The 23,860-nt window shown below is 41.7% G+C and overlaps 1 protein-coding gene and 1 pseudogene across 8 annotated transcripts in view; one reads left to right on the forward strand and one right to left on the reverse strand.

The window, feature by feature from the left end:
• LYPD6B (LY6/PLAUR domain containing 6B) overlaps positions 1 to 23,860 on the forward strand; it is a 188,272-nt gene that overhangs the window by 18,378 nt on the left and 146,034 nt on the right. The window lies entirely within an intron of this gene.
• Positions 17,541 to 21,033, reverse strand: LOC123567895 (thioredoxin pseudogene; annotated as a pseudogene).

Consider the following 23,860-nt stretch of genomic DNA (forward strand, 5'->3'; position numbering starts at 1 on the left):
CATCAGGATTTTGGGATCTCAATGTGCTGTTGGAAGATTCACTTTCTACCTTGTAGAATCAAAGAATTGTAGAACTGGAGCCTTGGAAATCCTTTTTTCCAATAAGTCCACATTTTTCCAAGGGGAGGAACTGCTTACCTTATTTAACAATTCTTGTTCTCTCTCATCAGTAACTCTTATTTCTCTGAAATGTTTTATCTTACACAACGCATGCACATACACGCATGCACACACATACATACATCTTCTGTAGGGAGGCAATCTGTGTACAGCCCACTCCTGGCTCCATTTGTTGTGTCTGGTTTGGGTAATCTAACACCGGCCGCGGGTTCATCTTCAATATGACTCATCTAGGATTCCTGCTTCTTCTCGCCTGCGAAGACTTCTCAGCATTGTCCATAGATGCTTATGACCGGGAACTGACAAGGAGCGGGACGTTATCCGACTCCAAATCTGAGTTACCTATAAAGCTTTGGGGATCCTTCCTGTTCTTATTAGTTGTATGTTCAACTTTCTTTCTCAAGAGTATACCCCATCTATTTTAAATTTGTCAATTCAGAAGATTAACTAGGATGCCTATAAAGTCAAGCCAAGCCTGTGTGCTTACTGCAAAGTCATCTTTCCAGAAAAGAGTGAAAGTAAAGCAATTGCATAGGTCATACCTTAAAATAGTTTACATAGTTTTTTGGTAAGTCAATTCAGACTTGTATGCTGCATGTGTTTTTGTTTTTACTTTTCTATTTAAAAAGAAACTCTCTATTCTAGTTTTATTATATATTATTTATTATTAGGATGAAAATAACATCAGGTTACTTTTTATCATTCTATTGGTAAAATGGAATGCAAACTTTACGGTCTTAGGCTACAAAACAAAATGAATTGTCTCCACAAACCTTTCAAGTTTAATTAACTTTTAAATAAGTACAAAGTTCTAGTCTCCCACCCTGGCCCTGTCCTGCACTTTTTTTTTTATTACAGTGCATTTTTTCTTTTGATTGTATGGGAGGGTGAGATAAGGATGTAAAAATGCTTTCGGGTTCACATTGTTTACTGCATATGATACAGCAGCCAATTCAATCAGAAGGGAAATAGGAAAATAACTACTCTATTTGTGCCTTGTAAGCGGCTTGTAAAGTCCCCTCCAGTTCCTACGATTAAATATTGGCTTCTCTCTTGCAGCTCTCTAAAAGGAAATTAAAAGTGGAGCAAACAGCATTTTAAAACCAAACACAAATACTGTGTAGGGACGAACCCAGCAAATGGAAGAATTACAGCATTGCAGGCAGTCCTTTAATTCAGTGTTGTAAGAAATGCAACAGAAGAGGAAAGGGGTGGAAAGGGGATCCTGAGAAAGTCGCAGGTCATTGCAAGCCTCTGATGATTTGACCATGTCAGAGGTGAGCTGTGGTGGGGATTGGTGGTCATCGCAGGGCTTTCCCTGGGATGTGTGATGAATGCATCCGTAAGATGTATTGTTACTCAGTTACTGTTTTTCATAGCCTAAGCTCTCGAGTGGCCTGGGACTTGCTAATGGGGACCAAGAAAGCGAAAGTATGGAGGTCCATTCCTAGGAAAGGGGTGGCATTCAACATGTAGAAGAAAGGGCATTTGGACTGGCAGCCAGGAGCCTGAGTTCTGTTCTTGGTCCTTTCGCCTTCTGACCATGTGACCTTGGATGAGTCACCTTGGCCCTCTGAACCATAGTTTTCATAGCTGCAAAATGCAGGTTTGGACTAAAGCCATGATTTTCCAACCAAATTCCCAAGCCTCCATCAAGCCATCTCAGAGGTTGTCCCTGCACTAACAACTGGGGTTCCTGGCCCCTGCACCCCAATGGGAGCAGTCTCAGTTTCCTCTCCTATATTTATGCTTTTGTAAGCTTTTGTTTGAACAAAGTGTTTTTGAAAACTACTAGGTGCCCTGATCGCAAAGATCTCTTCTGATTCTTATATTCAATTGTCTGTAACTCTGCATTTTGGTCTAAGCTTAATGTAAAAGAGACCAGGAAGCATCCATTATTCTGGGGCTCCCCATCTTTCTCAGGTAACACAAGCAAGGAATGTGTGTTTTCAGCAACAGAAACACTGCTCATTAGTGATTATGAAGCTGTCAGTGGGGACAGGAATTTGTGTTTATAGAGTCTCAGCCTCTGACTCTAGAAACAGTCCATTTCACATTTTATTTTTTATTTTATTTTATTTTATTTTTGAGACGGAGTTTCGCTCTTGTCACGCAGGCTGGACTGCAGTGGTGTCATCTCAGCTCACTATAACCTCTGCCTCCCGGGTTCCAGTGATTCTCCTGCCTCAGCCTCCCCAGTAGCTGGGATTGCAGGCGTCTGCCACCATGCCCAGCTAATTTTTGTATTTTTAGTAGACACACGGTTTCAGCATGTTGGCCAGGCTGGTCTTGAACTCCTAATCTTAGGCGATCCACCCGCCTTGGCCTCCCAAAGTGCTGGGATTATAGGCATGAGCCACAGTGCCCAGCCAGTCCATTTCACTCTTCTTGGATATAGTTCCCTTTTTGCTCCGTGATTGTGATCTGTCTCTTGTAAGACGCCTGGAGATGTGAGATTTTGAGGGCAGCCATGGTCTCCATCTTGGGCCCTGTTCAGCTCTCTGTCGAGGGAGGTCTGAGGGCACAACAGTGATAACCACCTGTCAGCTGCACAGGATTCTGAGGGTTGAGCCTCCCCGTGAGTCACTTGCTCGCTCCTGTTAAATAAGTCTTTTTGACTCCATATCTAGTCCCTACCTATCTGTTCTCTGTCATGGGAATCTTTTCCTTTCACTCCTTAATAATGTGCCTTCCTCTGCCACACACTTTCCTCCATTTCCTTTGGAAGCACGGTACAGGGACTTTTGTGTTGCCAGGAGTGAATGTTTAGGAAGTAGGCCTTCAATTCCTTCTGCGGTTCCAAGCCAATATAGTGCCTTTTGTCACTTGTCCCAAGACACTCTGTTGAACACATCAGCCTGCAAGGAAAGGCTTGGCAGAGGAAACCGTCATGAAAGAAAGATTCCAATTGAAGAATAGATAGCTGAGACCCAGGGGTGTTGAGCAGTTTAATTAACGTTGTTAGAAATGAAGACTTGGTTATTTTAAAATGAAATTTCAAATCTCCTGTCTCCCTATCCATTTCTTCATTACAGCATTTTTCCTTTCACCTGCCTTTTAATATAGCCAGTTTTTACTACGTTCTCACTATGGGAGCGGGCATCCTGCTGACCCCTGGGCTGAAAGATGAACAGATCTTAGGCCATGCTCTCAAGGGGCTTTCATCCTGCTCAGACATGAGCTAAGCAGACAGCCACAGCCTGGAATCCTTAGTGCTCCGTAGAGAAGTTTCTGGAGCCTGGGAGAACACTCAGAATAAAGCAGCCTGTGCACTTGTCTGGGGACAAGAAATGGTTCCTTCAGAAGTTTTCCCTGGGCCTGTGTCCCAGAAGATGACCTAAAGGTGGTCCAGGCAGAAGGAGTGGCTGGTGCAAAGGTTTGAGGAAGTTGGTGGATTTGGTAAACTGTAGGCTCAGCAGGGTCGGAGCAGGCCTTGAGGGAGGGGTAGGGAAGGAGAAGGAGGAGGAGGAGGGGCAGGAGTCTGGATAGGATAATCAGGCACTGAGCTATGCAGGGCCTTGACTACTGTACTAATTACTAGTGCTGGTCAGGTCAAATGTTATCCAGAGGGCATGGGAACCCACAGCAAAGGGTTAGACAAGGTGGGCTCGGCGCTTTGCAAGGCCATTTAGCCCAGAAGTTATGAGCAAGGGCGCTGGGTCCAGGTGACTGGGGTTTGAATCCTGCCTTGACCACTTTCCAATTGTGGGCAAATTACTTAACTCTCTCTGCTGCCATATCTTTAAAATAGGGATAAAAATCCTATCTGTCTTGTAGGGTTGTTGTGAGCAATAACTAAGTAAATTCACTTAAACCTCTCATAACAATAGCACATACAAAAATCTAGTTATCCTTTTTCTGGGAAGGGGGCATATCATATTTTCTATGAGCAGTCTCCTACACTATGTATTAGTTAACTACTGGCATAATAATACCATGTAAAAATACTGTAAAACACAGTGGCTTAAAACAACAATTCTTTATTATTACTCCTGCAATTGTGAGTTTCCTGGGTTTGGCTGAGACCTGGCTGGGCATACAGTTGGGTCTCATGCCAGGCTGAGGGCAGTGGCATCCTGGGGCAGCTTCCCAAGGCAGTGGTACAGCTGTCAGGGGTAAGAGGAGACTTGCAATCCTCTTAAGGCCTAGGCTTCCACCCAGCAAAGCCCAGGATCAATGGGCAGGACTTTATATTGCTCTCCTATAGTAGGAGGAGCTACAGAGTCACTTGTAAAAGGGTAGGAGCACAGGGAGAGGTGAAGGATCGGGGTTAACAATATGGGGCACAGGCTGCGTTTAATGTCTCCTGATCTGCATCTTTGTAGCTTCCCAGAGGGAACTTCCATGAGGGGCAGTTGACACCCACCTTGAGCATGCTTGGCACCCCAAGGGTCTGGTTTCAATTAGTGACCTTCCTACAGTCATTTCGGACTTAACCTTTGGGCCTAGCAAATGTGTTCTTTCTCTTGCTTTCAGAGCCTTTGGGAGAGAAGGGAAAATATGCTGTTGTGGATTTGGATCTAGACTCTGGAATGAGATGGGGATGGTGGTATCTCCAGTGATACTTAATGGAAAGCTTAGAGATAAGCAGAGGTGTTTCTGCAGGCATGCTCTGTAGCCTTTCTCAGACTTACCAGTCGGCGGTGCATTTTTTTTTTTTTTTTTCTTTGAGATAGGGTCTTGCTCTGTCACACAGGATGGAGTGCAGGGGAGCCATGATAGCTCCCTGCAGCCTTGACCTCCTGGGCTCCAGCAATCCTTGCAGTGCATTCTTGAACATGTGAATTGCTATGATAAGAGTTAATGTTTAGATTTAGTAATAAAATATGTGTCTGTTTATATGTGTTTTTAGGTGACTCTATCCCAATATAATTGAAGGAGTTGCATTTTTGGTGGACTCCTTGGGGTTCTCTTTCTACTCCCTGGGAGTCCTCTGTGAGGTAAGCCTGACTCTCAAGTTGACATCCTTGGCAAATGCTGGGAGACAGGACAGGGGGAGGTAGCCCAGTTAGTATTTATTGGTGTGTAACTCTACCTCTCAGTGCTCCTGGATTCCCCAGGGCTTGGGAGGATGGGGGCAGAGATGGAAGGAGTCAAATACCATTCTTTTGCCAGCATGTAAAATAATCTCCCTCCTTTTCCCTGGACTCCTTATGCTGTGTGACAAGCATATCCATTCTTCCCAGACAGAAAAGAGAGAAGTGGGGACGGACAAGACATTCTTATAGGGTATACTTTTCTATTTTACATTGGAGAATACAAGTACATTATAAAAGTAAGCATCAAATTTCTTAGAATGATAGTTATTTATTAGGTTAAAAAGTTAAACAATATCTGTAAAATTATACCTAATAATTAAGTGCAAGATTAAATTGAGCATTTTTTCAGGGATAGGAAGGAGAAACATCGTAGAATCTTTTGGATAACAAAAAAAGCATTGAAAATCACATGTAAAATATGTAGCAGTGTGATTGGCATCTAGAAGATGCTTAGTAAATTGTAGCATTGATGACGATGGTGACGATGGCAGTGATTTCTCTAGCCCATTTATTGGAGAAAGGGATTAAAAGCAGAGATTACAAAGCTGAGGACTTCATCAACTCTGTTGATCCAGAAGAACCTCTCTCAGGCATTCCTTCCCTACATGGAAAAGCAGCAGGAAAATGAACCCAGAAGAGCTTAAGTTATAAAATCAAGCCAAATGTATACCTGAGAAGTGATGATTTTTTTTTTCTTAAAGTAGTTGCTTCTAAAAGGCAAAATTCAAAATAACCACGACAAGAATAGACATGCCGAAATCTTAACGGTGCAATGTTATTTTGTTGAGTAAAAAATAGGGCTAGATAATGACGAATCATAGCTCTGCAAATGAAAAGAAAGATCATCATGTCCTGTGCTTCAGGGTGTGAATTGATGGCAAAAATCTGTCTGTATTAGTCAGTAGGGGAGATGAATTCAAATGAAAGCTTTCAGTGATACATGTTCTCTTTTTTTTGGTTAAGTATCATTTGTGGCCGAAGTCCTGAACTAGTTGTCTAATGGCAGATTTTCCTGAGTGTCCCCTGTAAGCAAGGCTCAGTAAAGAAGGAGCTGCAAATTTCACCAAGTCCCTCCTTCCCTCTCTCCCTCTCTCTCTCTCTTCCTTCCTTCCCTATTTAAGCACAGCCTTTGCATTTCAGGAACTTATATCTTAATGGGAATGGCAAGATGCAGACATTAGAAACCTAACAAGAAGTGCAAATTTATATGGTACATATCGTGTATGTCAGGTTTCTAATATATCTGGAGGAAAAATCGATAGAGTGAAAATGATGGTGCCAAATCTTGACCAAATTAAACAATGAATTTTACTTCTTTACTTTTATTTTTTTCAGGCCAAAAGGTTTTATTTTCAGTTGTTTCAGGGTTAGAATAACATTGCCACCCAAGAAGTAGCTCCTCCCCATAACACTATTGAATTCAAACAGTAGTTGATGACTCAACTACCATATACTTATTTATTTTTTTTTTTGAAGCTAGTGCAATCTTTTTTTTTTTTTTTTAATTTATTTATTATTATTATACTTTAAGTTGTAGGGTACATGTGCATAACGTGCAGGTTTGTTACATATGTATACTTGTGCCATGTTGGTGTGCTGCACCCATCAACTCGTCATTTACATCACGTATAACTCCCAATGCAATCCCTCCCCCCTCCCCCCTCCCCAGGATAGGCCCCGGTGTGTGATGTTCCCCTTCCCGAGTCCAAGTGATCTCATTGTTCAGTTCCCACCTATGAGTGAGAACATGCGGTGTTTGGTTTTCTGTTCTTGTGATAGTTTGCTAAGAATGATGGTTTCCAGCTGCATCCATGTCCCTACAAAGGACACAAACTCATCCTTTTTGATGGCTGCATAGTATTCCATGGTGTATATGTGCCACATTTTCTTAATCCAATCTGTCACTGATGGACATTTGGGTTGATTCCAAGTCTTTGCTATTGTGAATAGTGCTGCAATAAACATACGTGTGCATGTGTCTTTATAGCAGCATAATTTATAATCCTTTGGGTATATACCCAGTAATGGGATGGCTGGGTCATATGGTACATCTAGTTCTAGATCCTTGAGGAATGGCCATACTGTTTTCCATAATGGTTGAACTAGTTTACAATCCCACCAACAGTGTAAAAGCGTTCCTATTTCTCCACATCCTCTCCAGCACCTGTTGTTTCCTGACTTTTTAATGATCGCCATTCTAACTGGTGTGAGATGGTATCTCATTGTGGTTTTGATTTGCATTTCTCTGATGGCCAGTGATGAGCATTTTTTCATGTGTCTGTTGGCTGTATGAATGTCTTCTTTTGAGAAATGTCTGTTCATATCCTTTGCCCACTTTTTGATGGGGTTGTTTGTTTTTTTCTTGTAAATTTGTTTGAGTTCTTTGTAGGTTCTGGATATTAGCCCTTTGTCAGATGTGTAGATTGCAAAAATTTTCTCCCATTCTGTAGGTTGCCTGTTCACTCTGATGGTAGTTTCTTTTGCTGTGCAGAAGCTCTTTAGTTTAATGAGATCCCATTTGTCAATTTTGGCTTTTGCTGCTGTTGCTTTTGGTGTTTTAGACATGAAGTCTTTGCCCATGCCTATGTCCTGAATGGTACTACCTAGGTTTTCCTCTAGGATTTTTATGGTATTAGGTCTAACATTTAAGTCTCTAATCCATCTTGAATTAATTTTCGTATAAGGAGTAAGGAAAGGATCCAGTTTCAGCTTTCTACTTATGGCTAGCCAATTTTCCCAGCACCATTTATTAAATAGGGAATCCTTTCCCCATTTCTTGTTTCTCTCAGGTTTGTCAAAGATCAGATGGCTGTAGATGTGTGGTATTATTTCTGAGGACTCTGTTCTGTTCCATTGGTCTATATCTCTGTTTTGGTACCAGTACCATGCTGTTTTGGTTACTGTAGCCTTGTAGTATAGTTTGAAGTCAGGTAGCGTGATGCCTCCAGCTTTGTTCTTTTGACTTAGGATTGTCTTGGAGATGCGGGCCCTTTTTTGGTTCCATATGAACTTTAAAGCAGTTTTTTCCAATTCTGTGAAGAAACTCATTGGTAGCTTGATGGGGATGGCATTGAATCTATAAATTACCTTGGGCAGTATGGCCATTTTCACGATATTGATTCTTCCTATCCATGAGCATGGTATGTTCTTCCATTTGTTTGTGTCCTCTTTTATTTCACTGAGCAGTGGTTTGTAGTTCTCCTTGAAGAGGTCCTTTACATCCCTTGTAAGTTGGATTCCTATTATTCTCTTTGAAGCAATTGTGAATGGAAGTTCATTCCTGATTTGGCTCTCTGTTTGTCTGTTACTGGTGTATAAGAATGCTTGTGATTTTTGCACATTTATTTTGTATCCTGAGACTTTGCTGAAGTTGCTTATCAGCTTAAGGAGATTTTGGGCTGAGACAATGGGGTTTTCTAAATATACAATCATGTCATCTGCAAACAGGGACAGTTTGACTTCTTCTTTTCCTAACTGAATACCCTTGATTTCTTTCCCTTGCCTAATTGCCCTAGCCAGAACTTCCAACACTATGTTGAATAGGAGTGGTGAGAGAGGGCATCCCTGTCTTGTGCCAGTTTTCAAAGGGAATGTTTCCAGTTTTTGCCCATTCAGTATGATATTGGCTGTGGGTTTGTCATAGATAGCTCTTATTATTTTGAGGTACGTTCCATCAATACCGAATTTATTGAGCGTTTTTAGCATGAAGGGCTGTTGAATTTTGTCAAAAGCCTTTTCTGCATCTATTGAGATAATCATGTGGTTCTTGTCTTTGGTTCTGTTTATATGCTGGATTATGTTTATTGATTTGTGAATGTTGAACAAGCCTTGCATCCCAGGGATGAAGCCCACTTGATCATGGTGGATAAGCTTTTTGATGTGTTGCTGAATCCAGTTTGCCAGTATTTTATTGAGGATTTTTGCATCGATGTTCATCAGGGATATTGGTCTAAAATTCTCTTTTTTTGTTGTGTCTCTGCCAGGCTTTGGTATCAGGATGATGTTGGCCTCATAAAATGAGTTAGGGAGGATTCCCTTTTTTTCTATTGATTGGAATAGTTTCAGAAGGAATGGTACCAACTCCTCCTTGTACCTCTGGTAGAATTCAGCTGTGAATCCATCTGGTCCTGGACTTTTTTTGGTTGGTAGGCTATTAATTATTGCCTCAATTTCAGAGCCTGCTATTGGTCTATTCAGGGATTCAACTTCTTCCTGGTTTAGTCTTGGAAGAGTGTTAAGTGTCCAGGAAATTATCCATTTCTTCTAGATTTTCCAGTTTATTTGCGTAGAGGTGTTTATAGTATTCTCTGATGGCAGTTTGTATTTCTGTGGGGTCGGTGGTGATATCCCCTTTATCATTTTTAATTGCGTCGATTTGATTCTTCTCTCTTTTCTTCTTTATTAGTCTTGCTAGTGGTCTGTCAATTTTGTTGATCTTTTCAAAAAACCAACTCCTGGATTCATTGATTTTTTGGAGGGTTTTTTGTGTCTCTATCTCCTTCAGTTCTGCTCTGATCTTAGTTATTTCTTGCCTTCTGCTAGCTTTCGAATGTGTTTGCTCTTGCTTCTCTAGTTCTTTTAATTGCGATGTTAGAGTGTCAATTTTAGATCTTTCCTGCTTTCTCTTGTGGGCATTTAGTGCTATAAATTTCCCTCTACACACTGCTTTAAATGTGTCCCAGAGATTCTGGTATGTTGTATCTTTGTTCTCATTGGTTTCAAAGAACATCTTTATTTCTGCCTTCATTTCGTTATGTACCCAGTAGTCATTCAGGAGCAGGTTGTTCAGTTTCCATGTAGTTGAGCGGTTTTGATTGAGTTTCTTAGTCCTGAGTTCTAGTTTGATTGCACTGTGGTCTGAGAGACAGTTTGTTATAATTTGTGTTCTTGTACATTTGCTGAGGAGTGCTTTACTTCCAATTACGTGGTCAATTTTGGAGTAAGTACGATGTGGTGCTGAGAAGAATGTATATTTTGTTGATTTGGGGTGGAGAGTTCTATAGATGTCTATTAGGTCTGCTTGCTGCAGAGATGAGTTCAATTCCTGGATATCCTTGTTAACTTTCTGTCTCGTTGATCTGTCTAATGTTGACAGGGGAGTGTTGAAGTCTCCCATTATTATTGTATGGGAGTCTAAGTCTCTTTGTAAGTCTCTAAGGACTTGCTTGATGAATCTGGGTGCTCCTGTATTGGGTGCATATATATTTAGGATAGTTAGCTCTTCCTGTTGAATTGATCCCTTTACCATTATGTAATGGCCTTCTTTGTCTCTTTTGATCTTTGATGGTTTCAAGTCTGTTTTATCAGAGACTAGTATTGCAACCCCCGCTTTTTTTTGTTCTCCATTTGCTTGGTAAATCTTCCTCCATCCCTTTATTTTGAGCCTATGTATGTCTCTGCGTGTGAGATGGGTCTCCTGAATACAGCAGACTGATGGGTCTTGACTCTTTATCCAGTTTGCCAGTCTGTGTCTTTTAATTGGAGCATTTAGTCCATTTACATTTAAGGTTAATATTGTTATGTGTGAACTTGATCCTGCCATTATATTAACTGGTTATTTTGCTCGTTAGTTGATGCAGTTTCTTCCTAGCCTCGATGGTCTTTACATTTTGGCATGTTTTTGCAATGGCTGGTACCAGTTGTTCTTTCCGTGTTTAGTGCTTCCTTCAGGGTCTCTTGTAAGGCAGGCCTAGTGGTGACAAAATCTCTAAGCATTTGCTTATCTGTAAAGGATTGTATTTCTCCTTCACTTATGAAACTTAGTTTGGCTGGATATGAAATTCTGGGTTTAAAATTCTTTTCTTTAAGAATGTTGAATATTGGCCCCCACTCTCTTCTGGCTTGTAGAGTTTCTGCCGAGAGATCTGCTGTTAGTCCGATGGGCTTCCCTTTGTGGGTAACCCGACCTTTCTCTCTGGCTGCCCTTAAGATTTTTTCCTTCATTTCAACTTTGGTGAATCTGGCAATTATGTGTCTTGGAGTTGCTCTTCTCGAGGAGTATCTTTGTGGCGTTCTCTGTGTTTCCTGGATTTGAATGTTGGCCTGCCCTACTAGGTTGGGGAAGTTCTCCTGGATGATATCCTGAAGAGTGTTTTCCAACTTGGTTCCATTTTCCCCCTCACTTTCAGGCACCCCAATCAGACGTAGATTTGGTCTTTTTACATAATCCCATACTTCTTGCAGGCTTTGTTCATTTCTTTTTATTCTTTTTTCTTTTGGTTTCTCTTCTCGCTTCATTTCATTCATTTGATCCTCAATCGCTGATACTCTTTCTTCCAGTTGATCGAGTCGGTTACTGAAGCTTGTGCATTTGTCACGTATTTCTCGTGTCATGGTTTTCATCTCTTTCATTTCGTTTAGGACCTTCTCTGCATTAATTACTCTAGCCATCAATTCTTCCACTTTTTTTTCAAGATTTTTAGTTTCTTTACGCTGGGTACGTAATTCCTCCTTTAGCTCTGAGAAATTTGATGGACTGAAGCCTTCTTCTCTCATCTCGTCAAAGTCATTCTCCGTCCAGCTTTGATCCGTTGCTGGCGATGAGCTGCGCTCCTTTGCCGGGGGAGATGCACTCTTATTTTTTGAATTTCCAGCTTTTCTGCCCTGCTTTTTCCCCATCTTTGTGGTTTTATCTGCCTCTGGTCTTTGATGATGGTGATGTACTGATGGGGTTTTGGTATAGGTGTCCTTCCTGTTTGATAGTTTTCCTTCTAACAGTCAGGACCCTCAGCTGTAGGTCTGCTGGAGATTGCTTGAGGTCCACTCCAGACCCTGTTTGCCTGGGTATCAGCAGCAGAGGCTGCAGAAGATAGAATATTGCTGAACAGCGAGTGTACCTGTCTGATTCTTGCTTTGGAAGCTTCCTCTCAGGGGTGTACTCCACCCTGTGAGGTGTGGGGTGTCAGACTGCCCCTAGTGGGGGATGTCTCCCAGTTAGGCTACTCAGGGGTCAGGGACCCACTTGAGCAGGGAGTCTGTCCCTTCTCAGATCTCAGCCTCTGTGTTGGGAGATCCACTGCTCTCTTCAAAGCTGTCAGACAGAGTCGTTTGCGTCTGCAGAGGCTTCTGCTGTGTTTGTTATTGTTTACTGTGCCCTGTCCCCAGAGGTGGAGTCTACAGAGACAGGCAGGTTTCCTTGAGCTGCTGTGAGCTCCACCCAGTTCGAGCTTCCCAGCAGCTTTGTTTACCTACTTAAGCCTCAGTAATGGCGGGCGCCCCTCCCCCAGCCTCACTGCTGCCTTGCCGGTAGATCACAGACTACTGTGCTAGCAATGAGGGAGGCTCCGTGGGCGTGGGACCCTCCCGGCCAGGTGTGGGATATGATCTCCTGGTGTGCCTGTTTCCTTAAAGCGCTGTATTGGGGTGGGAGTTACCCGCTTTTCCAGGTGTTGTGTGTCTCATTTCCCCTGGCTAGGAAAAGGGATTCCCTTCCCCCTTGCGCTTTCCAGGTGAGGCGATGCCTCACCCTGCTTCAGCTCTCGCTGGTCGGGCTGCAGCAGCTGACCAGCACCGATCGTCCTGCACTCCCCAGTGAGATGAACCCAGTACCTCAGTTGAAAATGCAGAAATCACCGGTCTTCTGTGTGGCTCGCGCTGGGAGTTGGAGACTGGAGCTGTTCCTATTCGGCCATCTTGCTCCGCCCTCCCATATACTTATATACCCTACAATTACATTGTTAAAGTCTTCTGCTGAATAGGAAGGACTGATTTTAACAGGAATTCTTAGCTGACTGATGCTCCACTGAGGTAGAAATGGCTTGATGATGATTTGATTTGTTGATAATGTCTTACTGAGATTTCTTAAAAATCTGCCATGTATATTTGAGTTTTTAGTTTGAGTTGTTTATGTCTTATATTTTAAAAGTGAATTAGGATAATTTGCCAACTACATGTAGCTAAAGTTTTCAAAATAAAGTAGTGAGAAAGGATTATTTAATACAGGGGTTTAACATAATAAAGTATCAATTTAGAACCCACCAAACATGCCATATCCCAGAAATAAACTCCAGAGGGTTGAATATTGCAAATCAAATTATAGAAAAAGTAGCAGAAAACATAATATGTATTAAGTTTGTACAGGAGCGACCATTTCTGGCTTTAAAGTAAAAGAAGCAACTAGCAAGGAAAAAATGAACAAGTTTGAATATTTTAATTTAAAACTTCTATGTAAAAGACTGGGACAATTCACAGTAAATTTGTGACACATAAATGATTAACAACATGTTATAACTGGAATATATTGCTAACCCAAATGCAGAAGTAAAGGGCCAGGGCCATAGCAGATAACTCTGGAATTTAATAGCTGCCATTTACTGAATATTTTTCCATGCCCATATAGATTTACAAAATCTGATTATACTGATTGTTTTTTATACAACATGTTTTGTAACCAGCTTTTCTGATATAGCAGCACAGACTGTGTTATTAACTAGTCTTCTAAAACATAGTTTTAGAAGTACAGTCCTATTTTGCCTAACTATGTTTTCAATGCTGGATGTTAAGGTTATGGAAAACTAACTTAGGGTGACTTTTCCAGTATCTTTTCTACTTATGAAGTCATGATTAGAGGTATGGTTATGGACACCCCCTTGAATGGATCAATGATTTACAAAGAAGCACATTCAATACCGCTTTTATCAACAGTTTTATAGGTGGTATTTGCCACTAAAACCTGTTTTAACAAAAGAGAAAATATCGTTTGAGATCCCACACTTTTGACAACATGTCATCAGTTATCTTTAAAGGCCTGAGTAAAAGAGACATGTTAATTACAATTCCTGTGAGCGTCTTGAGGATAGCAGTGACTCTAGTATTATATTAGGGCACTTTGTCAAGCATGTCTTTCCCTTATCTTGCTTTTATAGCAGAGGAAATAAAGGCACTAGAGACATATCTTTGAGGTCACACAACAAGTTAACAGCGGATAAACATTAGAACCGGCAGCTCCAGAATTCCCACTGTGTGTAATTAGCTCACTGCAGGCAGGAAATGACAGCACTGGGAATAAATGGCAGATATGGTGTTTGGGGACCTGGAGGCTGGTGGGAATTCTCTGTGCTCATCTGAATGGTTAATTAAGTTAGTTCCTCTCAGGGGCTGTCACTCTCTGGAACGTGGAGGCCTCTCAGCCAGGTACCTTCTTCCTTAGGGTGTAAGGAAACATGATGGTCACCCTCTGGTGCTTTGATGGGCTGGCCTGGTGGAGGAGTTTGAGTGGGGCCTGAGTAATTTATTAGGCACTGCATTGTATTACTGAGGTTTTTTGGAGTTTCTGAGTATGATTTTTGGCATTGGCTCCCAGAGGACTGCGATGTGTCTAAGGAGTGCATAGTTGGGAGTAAAAGGACAGGGACTACCTGGACTGTTTTGAAATTCACCCTCCCTCCCGCTTGGGCAGCTCATGAAGTGTGTCTGCCTTCTTTTGTCTCCTTATGAGTGATAGATACTGAATTCATGGACTACCTCCTATTCTTAGACATCCAACAAAATCATTTTTTGGAAGTGATGGAAATAGTAGGAAACAATGTGGTGTTTGAAAACTACTGTCAAAATACTTGCTAAGTGTGTGACGAACTCTAGGGAGGGCAGAGGCAGTCTGCCACTGTCCTGGAATCATGATTATCTTAAATTTCATTGACCCCCTAGTAAGGACATGACTAAGCATTTAATCACCAAGGGTTGATTAGAGAGAAATGAATCTGTGCTCCTGCTTTAGAACCTTGAAAGAAGGTGGAATCTTGAGTTCACTTTCTCTTCTGCCCAATCTAGAATAAGCGTGGCATGCTTCCTGGGAGAGAACCCAAGCTAGACGCCAGTCACTTCCTGCTGCATCAAACCTTGTTACTCAAAGTGAGCCCGGTTGATTGGCAGCATCAGTACTACTTGAGAGCTTGTTAAAATGCAGATTATCAGGTTCTATTACCTGTGAGGGTCTTCTGTGTGTGCGTGTTCCAATACAACTTATTTATTTATGTTTGAGGCAAGGTCTCACTCTGTTGCCCAGGTTGGAGTGCAGTGGCACTATCTCTGCTCACTGCAGTCTCCACCTCCCAGGCTCAAGCAATCCTTTTGCCTCAGCCTCCCAAGTAGCTGGGACTACAGGGGCATGCCACTGTGCCTGACCCCCTTTTTTTTTTTTTTGTATTTTTCATAGAGACTAGTTTTCGCTTTGTTACTCAGGCTGGTTTCTAACTCCCGAGCTCAAGAGATCTGCCCACCTTGGCTTCCCAAAGTGTCTGGATTATGGGCCCTCATACAATTTTATTTACAAAAATAGGCTGTTAGTTCATGGGCTAAATAGTTCACTGGCCCATGGTACAGATGGGGCAGTACCGTTTTTGCCTACCCATTTGTGTCTTGTGTCTAGAGACACTATGTTCTATTAGCCATTATTTGTTTCCTTTTTAAAATAATTTTAACTTTTATTTTAGATTTAGGGGGTATATGTGCAAGTTTGTTACATGAGTATGTTGTATGATGCTGAGGTTTGGGGTACAATTGATCTTGTCACCCAGATAGTGAGGATAGTACCCAATAGTTAGCTTTTCAACCTTTGCCCCCCTTCCTTCCACTCCCCTTTAGTAGTCCCATGTCTATTGTAGCTATCTTTACTTCCATGAGTACCCAATGTTTAGGTCTCACTTCTTTCTTTTCTTTTTTTTTTTTTTTTTGAGACGGAGCCTTGCTCTGTTGCCCAGGCTGGAGTGTAGTGGCGCAATCTCGGCTCACTGCAAGCTCCGCCTCCCGGGTTCACGCCATTCTCCTGCCTCAGACTCCCGAGTAGCTGGGACTACAGGCGCCCGCCACCATGCCTGGCTAATTTTTTGTATTTTTAGTAGAGATGGGGTTTCACCGTGTTAGCCAGGATGGTCTCGATTTCCTGGCCTCGTGATCCGCCCACCTCGGCCTCCAAAAGTACTGGGATTACAGGGGTCAGCCACCGCGCCCGGCCTAGGTCTCTCTTCTAAGAGCGCATGTGTGGTATTTGGTTTCCTATTCCATGTTAATTTGCTTAGAACAATGGCTTCTAGCCACATGTATGTTCCTGCAGAGGACATGATTTCCTTATTTTTTATGGCTGCCTACCATTCCTATCACCTGTATTTCAGCACACTCTCCAGGTGGTTCTTATGCCTGCTTCAGTTTCAGAAGCACTGGTACATAATATGTAAATGATTTATCTGGGAAAGGTGGCATGGTTAGTGGTGAATGCTTTTTCCTGATCATATTTTAAATGTATACATTATGACCCTTAATAAACATTTTAATCTTTGAATGTTTTAATAATTTAAACATCCTTTAAAAAGTTGTTTTCCATTATAAATTAATACATAGCATGAGAGCTTCAGAAAACACAGAAAAGTAAAAAGTAAAAAGGAATTTACCCCTCTAGTATATTTATTGATAAGATTTGAAATATGTATATATATTTCATATCTTTTCTGTATATAATTTTTTAAAACTTCCTCTTTTTTTTTCCTGATTGTAGACATTATATATTATCCTTGTAGGGCGATAAAGTGGTACTATATAGTCTTTGCTTTTTTCCTTTGGTTTAAGGCAATTCTCTTAGATAATCTTTGTCTTGAAAGAAAAGTTTTTCTCTAATTTTTATTTAAATTTTATATAATTTAGGAAGATTCCTGGTATAATCATTAATGTCTCAAATAGTTATTTTACAGTCTGAATGGAGAATTTATTATCTTCTTTGTGCAACAGAAAAATGTAATTGACTACTCACTGGTAGCATGTATTCTGTATTATATATGAATCTTCTTTGACCAAAACTTTCTAGAGGGTAGAAAAGCTTTTGCTTTGGAAGAAGGCGTGACCACCCTCCTCTCAAACCGGCCTGATAGGAGGGGAGAAGGAGGGAGTGCTCTCAACAGAAAGTCCTGTTTTTCTAAGGTGAGTGGGGAACATCTCATCACTGTGAGGACGGAGGTTTTTGTTTCTTGGCTTCTTTGCTGAGACTGGAAAAATCTTTGCCCAAATCTCTGCTTTGTTAGGCAGTTTGAGAAGACATCAGCATGTAATTTTTAACCTTTGTAGAATAACTGGCTTCTGTGTTTGAGGCAGGGCAGGGGCAATCTGGCCATCACTTTTCCTGTAGCCCCTTTACCATGCTTTGTTTTAGAACACATCATTGCCCTCAATAATGCAGAATGTATTATGTTAAGTGAAAAACTTCGTGCATTTCTTATGTCCACGAGTTAGACTCTTTCTCCAAGTCCAGTTGTTCCTAGAGTAATTGATACGGCTTAGCATTGAGAGGAACACAGTTCCGAAACTAAAGTGGCAAACAAGTATTTCTGAATTTTCAAGCTTTGTTTGCATCTTTCAGAGAACATTAGTAACACTTTTTTTTGTTTGTTAATATTTTATTGTCACCCAGATGGCAGTTGGGCATATAGTCTCTATACTTTATACTTTTTGTAAATAAAAAATTACAAATTTTAAATAGCCAATGGTTGGTTATGTTTTCAGAAAACATGATTAGACTAATTCATTAGTGGTGGCTTCAAGATTTTCCTTATTATTATAGCTCCAGAAAATTCACCTACCTTTTCTCCCTTCTTAAAAAGCTAGGTTGGCGTGCATTTGACTTCATACTCTGAAGCAACATCCTGACAGTCACCCACATCTACTTCAAGGAATATCATGTTAGAATACTTTTCAGAGAGGGAATGAAAGAAAGGCTTGATCGTTTTGCAAGGCCCACACCATGTGGCTGAGAAGTCAACTACTCCAGGTTTATCACTTGCAACCTCCAAGGCTTCCTGAAAAGCAAACTTCTGCTTAATTTGCTTCACCATTTTGGCTGCTGGGGTCTTCTAAGAAATATTTCTAAAAGGTATCTCCTCTGTCTCTTGTTCCACACTGTTCCACTTCTTCTTAAAACTCATTTTTACTTCCCTATCCATACCTTTCTGACGTTTCAACTGCTTTCCCCCAGCCCCCACCCCGAAGTTCTTTATTATGTAGACTTTTTTTTTTTTTTTTCCAGTTTTGGTATAACTTCTAACCAAGGAGAGCCAGAAAAGTGACCCAGCCACAGGAATTTGTCCATTTTGTGGGTGGGCTGGTGGGGGTGGCCTCGGGAGAACTTGATGGAGGCAGGATTATGACTGGTCATTAATAATCATAACTGTTTTTTATATTTTTAGTTTTTCTTATTACACAAAATATCCATGTAGCATAATAGCTAGTTTTTGTTACACAGGACATGCCTTGTAGTTGTGCTTTTTGCCTTGGGGACATAGACTGTGTATACCTAGGAACAGTGGAATCACTGCAGTGGAATTGTTTATGAATGTTTCGTAATGGAAAACTGTTTATGTGATAAATGAAACTGGGTTGATTACGATTGCATAGAATTGGAAGATAGCAGATCTTAAGGTACCACCCCAAACCCTGCTGTGTCACAGATTTTGGCTGATAGCATCTTATTTATGTTGAGAAGCTGGTTGGGCAGGAAGGATGTGTGGTCTGGATACTGCATGAGCCAGCTTGGCATTTAAATTTGCCAAAGACTTTGAGGCATTGCCACATTAAAAAAAAGTCCCTGTGGTAAATTTCAACATTCCCGTCTCCTATAACTCTGCATGTTATTATTTTTAGCCAGCGTGACATCTTTCCACAGCATCACCGAGTGCCCAGTTGTCCATGGCGCTGAACAGTGTCCACTACTGTGAGGCCTGGTTCCAGTCCTACAAAGGCTTACACTCAAAGCCATGAACAGTTTTCATTTTTATTAATAGAAGCTTAAGAGTTTTCCCCAGGCAAATATGTTGGCTAGCTGTACAACTTTTTTTTTTTTTTTTTTTTTTTTTTTAAATTGCAAGGGTGGGTGGTGTGTGTGTGTACGTGTGTGTGTGTGTGTGTGAATCATTTTCTTGAAATACATAAGTTCTTAGAAAAATAATGGCTGGAGAGTTGTGAGTAAATGAAAATTTGGTAAACAGGTGGCTTTTCTGTGATGAATAAAAATGCATATGTTTTGGAAGCAAGGCCCTGCTTCTCTTGGGGCCTATTCCTTCCATGTCTCCCAGTGAGCACGAGGCTTCACCACACTGGCTTCCTTAATGTTCCCCAACACACCAGCCGTGCTCTGCCACAGGACCTTGGCATTTCAATTTCCTCCCCCTGCAAGACTCTTCCCCACTAACCTACAAGGCTGGCTGTCTCACTTTCTTCAAATAGTGGCTTCTCCCTGAGGATGTTTTTGGCTACCCATCTGCAAGTTTATTCCTTCTGCTGGAGCTTCGGGGTTTCATATTCTGCTTCTTAATTTTTCTTCTCTTTAGCACTTATTAATATCTAGCACACTATAAAATTTTAAGCTCTTTATTTTATTGATCTCCTTCCTCCCTCATATAACCTTCCTAATACTATGGTAATTGTAATTTTTGATGGTATTCCCAGTGCCTGGAAGAGTGCCTGGATCATCACAAGTGCTCAATAAATAATGGCTGAATGGAAGGAGGGAAGGAAGAAAGGTTGTGAATGACTCTTGTTGGCTTCTATTCATCATAACTGACCTTCTCCATAATTAGACAACCCATTGTAAGCTAGCAATCAGCTTCTTCACTATGTAGAACAGCCTGTGATTTTGAGGTGAATTTTGAGGTGTTCCGGCAGGCTTCCTGATTGGTAATCATAGGAAGTAAACTTTCATTAGTATCTGCTGTATAGAGGCATGTTCTGTGAAACCAGTAAACACCTCTCTCTCTACGTGATTCTGCTATTTCATACATTTCCAAGAAGTCAACAGGTAGTAACAGATGCAGTCTGATTGATTTCTGGGAGGGTAATGACAGAGCATATTTGCCGTGGGATAGGTAAATGCAATCCTTGGCACTGAGATTCCATTATCTTTTGTCTACGGATAAAAGGTGTATGACTTACTTATCATTTAATTCCACACCCGGCATTAGCAGGACTGATAGGTGAGGGGCTAGGAAGAGAGGGACTTGTGCGTGGCTCTGTAAATAGCGATAAAGCAGTGGGAATGTAAAACGCAGCTTGGCAGGGTCTGCCTGGGATTTTGCTGAGTCCATAGCAATACTTAATTAACTGTGTAAACATTCTATTCAAGATAAGACTATAACAGTTGCCTTGGGGAAAATTCTTTTAGTCAATATTTGTTTGATCTTTTGTATAGTATTTTGGCTTTGCTGTTCATGCTATAGCAAAGCTCCTGTTATAAATGCCGTTTTCAGGGATTTGCTGTATTTGCATACCAGGTCAGTCCTGGGAGAGGTAAAGGATTGGAATCACTGTTTAAATAGAGGTTCTAAGGGTTTTCAAGCAAATCTTTAAAAGTTGAAATACTTTGTTTCAATCAGTTGTCAAATAATTATTGAAAACCTGGATTAAGTACTCTGGGAAATCTGAAAACATAGGATAAGATCTTTGCCTTCAGTTTGCTTATGCTCTAGCTATAGAAATAAGACTTCAATCAGTAGATATAATAGAAGGTCCATATACTAAATAATAACAATGGCTGTGATTTCCTGGACACTTAACAAGGACTGAGCACCATCCTAGGACTTTTCTAAGCATGAATTAACTCATTTAAGTCCTCCAGTAGCACAAAGAGGCAGACGCTTTTGGTTAGTGTGAAGTTTTGCACAGAATAAACAATGTCATTTGGAGAAAGAGAAGACCAGGGAATCAAAGAGCCACGAAGGAAAACTTCAAGGACAGGGTCTCTCAGTCCAGATGTTAAAGATTGGGAGGCAAATGGCTTTTGCAATGGGAAGAAGAAAAAGGGCAGAATGGCATTGGTTGTTTTGCTGGTAACATTCCTTTTCTCTCTTGAAAGTTGTTTTACCCCCCTTTTTTTTTGAGCTAGAGTCTTGCTTTGTCACCCAAGCTGGAGTACAGTGGCGCAATCTCATTTCACTACAACCTCTGCCTCCCAGGTTCACATGAGTCTCCTGCCTCAGCCTCCTGAGTAGTTAGGATTACAGGCACACACCACTACACCTGGCTAGTTTTTGTATTTTTGATAGAGACAGAGTTTTGCCATGTTGGCCAGGCTGGTCTTGAACTCCTGATCTCAAGTGATCTGCCCTCCTCAGTCTCCCTATGTTTTACTGTTTCTTGATTTTCAGCACACGTTCCTCTGGTGAAGAGGATAATAAACAAACACATAAGTAAACATACAGGAGGTCAATATAGTAAATGCTATGAAGGATAACACGGGAAAGGGAGAATGCTAGAATGGTGAAGGAGGGGATTTGTTATTTTATTTTATTTTATTTTATTTTTTTGAGACACAGTTTTACTCTGTTGCCCAGGCTGAAGTGCAGTGGCATGATTTCAGCTCACTGTTGCCTCTGCCTCCCCAGTTTAAATGATTCCTGTGCCTCAGCCTCCCGAGTAGCTGGGATTACAGGTGAGCACCACCATGCCTGGCTAATTTTTGTGTTTTTAGTAGAGATGGGGTTTCACCACGTTGGCCAGGCTGGTCTCAAACTCCTGACCTCAAGTGATCTGCCCACCTCGGCCTCCCAAAGGGCTAGGATTACAGGTTTGAGCCACCGTGCCTGGCCTGGATTTGCAATTTTAAGTAGGGTGGTCAGGAAAGCCTGAGACATTTGAGTCAAGATGGAAGGAGGAGAGAGAAAATACTGTAAAGGTACTTATGGGGAGAGCCTTCTAGGCAGAAGGAACAGCAAGTGCAAAGGCCTTGCGATGGGAACTTAACCTCGTTTATTCAAGGAACACCAAGGAGGCCAGAGTGGCTAGAGAATAGTGAGCAGGAAGAATAGTAAGGGGTGATGACTTCATGGGTACTGCATGCCCAGTCACTGCTGGGTTTAATGATGACGATAATGGTGAGGTAGGCGGAGCTGTTGAGAGTTTTTGAGAGAGTGGAATGGCAGGCTAGCAGCTGTCACTGCTTTCTGCAACCCCGTGCAGTTGTAGCTTCCCTTGCTTTTCACTAGCAGGCCCAGCCTAGCATATCTCTTGGTCTCTGAACCATTGTTGATGTGGGCAGAGGCACCCTGACAGCTTCACACCCATTAGCTGGCAGGTAGAAAACCAGCTGAAGCTCTGAGTGAGAGAAGGCATGTGCCCTGAATGACACCCTTGCTTCCACCCTCATGGTGTTTTCTTGATCCGTGTTTCTGAGTTTCTTCTTTGATTTCCTGCTGTTACTGATATGCTGGCTGGGTCCTGGGACCTGCCTTGTTGTTGCTGTCCTCCTGTCCAAGCCCACTGCCATGATGCTGGGAGGCAGTGTTGGTTCTGGGCTGTGTCCTGCAGCTGTTTGGGGCTCTGTGCTGTGCAGAATGTTAGGAAGATCCGCTGTGCTGCTGAAGCCTCCTTTTCTTCCACTCAGTGCTTTTGCTTATCATCCTACCACTGCTGTGTCTTCTTGGATGACAGACTTGGGGACCCAAGTGGGCACGGGTGCCTGCACTTCTATAAGTACCTGCTGGACTGTCGCCAAAACTCTGCAAGCAGGGTGATGCTCTCAGGTTCCCTCCAGCCTGGATTTGCCTGTCTCTGATCCTTTCCCTTTAGCCCATGTTGCTGATCCTCTGAGTTACAAGCAGAAGCTAAATGAGAGAGGGAGAGGACAGCAACCTCGGGTGAGGGCGTGGAAACCCAGACCAGGGTGACGGTCGTACGAAAGGAGAAGGAGGGCGGAAGTGATGGGTCTGGGGAAGGAAGCCTTGACAGACCATGCTCCGTTGGCTTATGGAGACTCAATAGAAAATCAGAACCCATACAAGCATCTAAGGATCAGTATTAATCCAGAAGTTTCAAATGCAACGAGTGCTTTCAGAGGATCTTATAGCCAAGACATGACCAAATTACATAAAGAAGGTGTCTGCTGTGGAGCCCTGTGAGTGTCCAGGTGGGGTGGGTCAATATGGGTTCAGGTCAGAGGCTCAAGTGAATGTTTACTCAAAGGGTTGACCACAGGGCCACTTTTGTGATGGCACATGTGCACACACGCATGCATGCATGGATGCGTACATGTGCACACACACACACGTGCTCTCTCACTTATTCTGTCCTTTTGTTTTTTATTTTAGTTGCAATTATTTCTATATAGATCTAAAACATCAACTTTAATGCCGTTAATAGGAATAATTATATCTCATATAGGCCTGATTCTTCAACCTACAGAGTAGAGGTTGTTCTCTGAGGTTTTCTCCCTGCTTCCAGCAACGTGAAGCTGACTTCTAAGGGCACGCACAGAGGCTTTTGGCAATCAATTGTCAATCAAGGTGTGCTGATGGGCCCTTCCAGCCTCAGAGAAGAGTAACTGGGGTGAAAAAATGTTATTATAATAAAAATATAATATTGCCAGGATCCTAGAAGGTAGCTAAATGAAGGGAGGTTCCCTCTTTGAAGAAAAATGTTAACTAAGTGATCTCTCTGGGCCTAGCACTTACTTTCCTGGGAAATTGATTAATTTGAGTTAACATTTATTGAGCTCCCAGAATATCCTATGAAATGCTTTAAAATTTTAAAATACAATTTATTTTCTGAATAGGTAATTTACTCATATTTAACATTTAAAGGCGACAAAAGAATGTACAGTGAGAATCCCCCACCCCATTTTTCCTCCTTTAGGCAGCTAGTTTTTTTCCACAAGGCAACCCATATTAGCAGTATCGTACATATTTTGTTAATATACAATACAGTGTACTCAATCAGTGTTAATAGTCTTAAAG

Source organism: Macaca fascicularis, chromosome 12 (genome assembly GCF_037993035.2).
Source record: "Macaca fascicularis isolate 582-1 chromosome 12, T2T-MFA8v1.1".
NCBI lineage: Eukaryota > Metazoa > Chordata > Mammalia > Primates > Cercopithecidae > Macaca > Macaca fascicularis.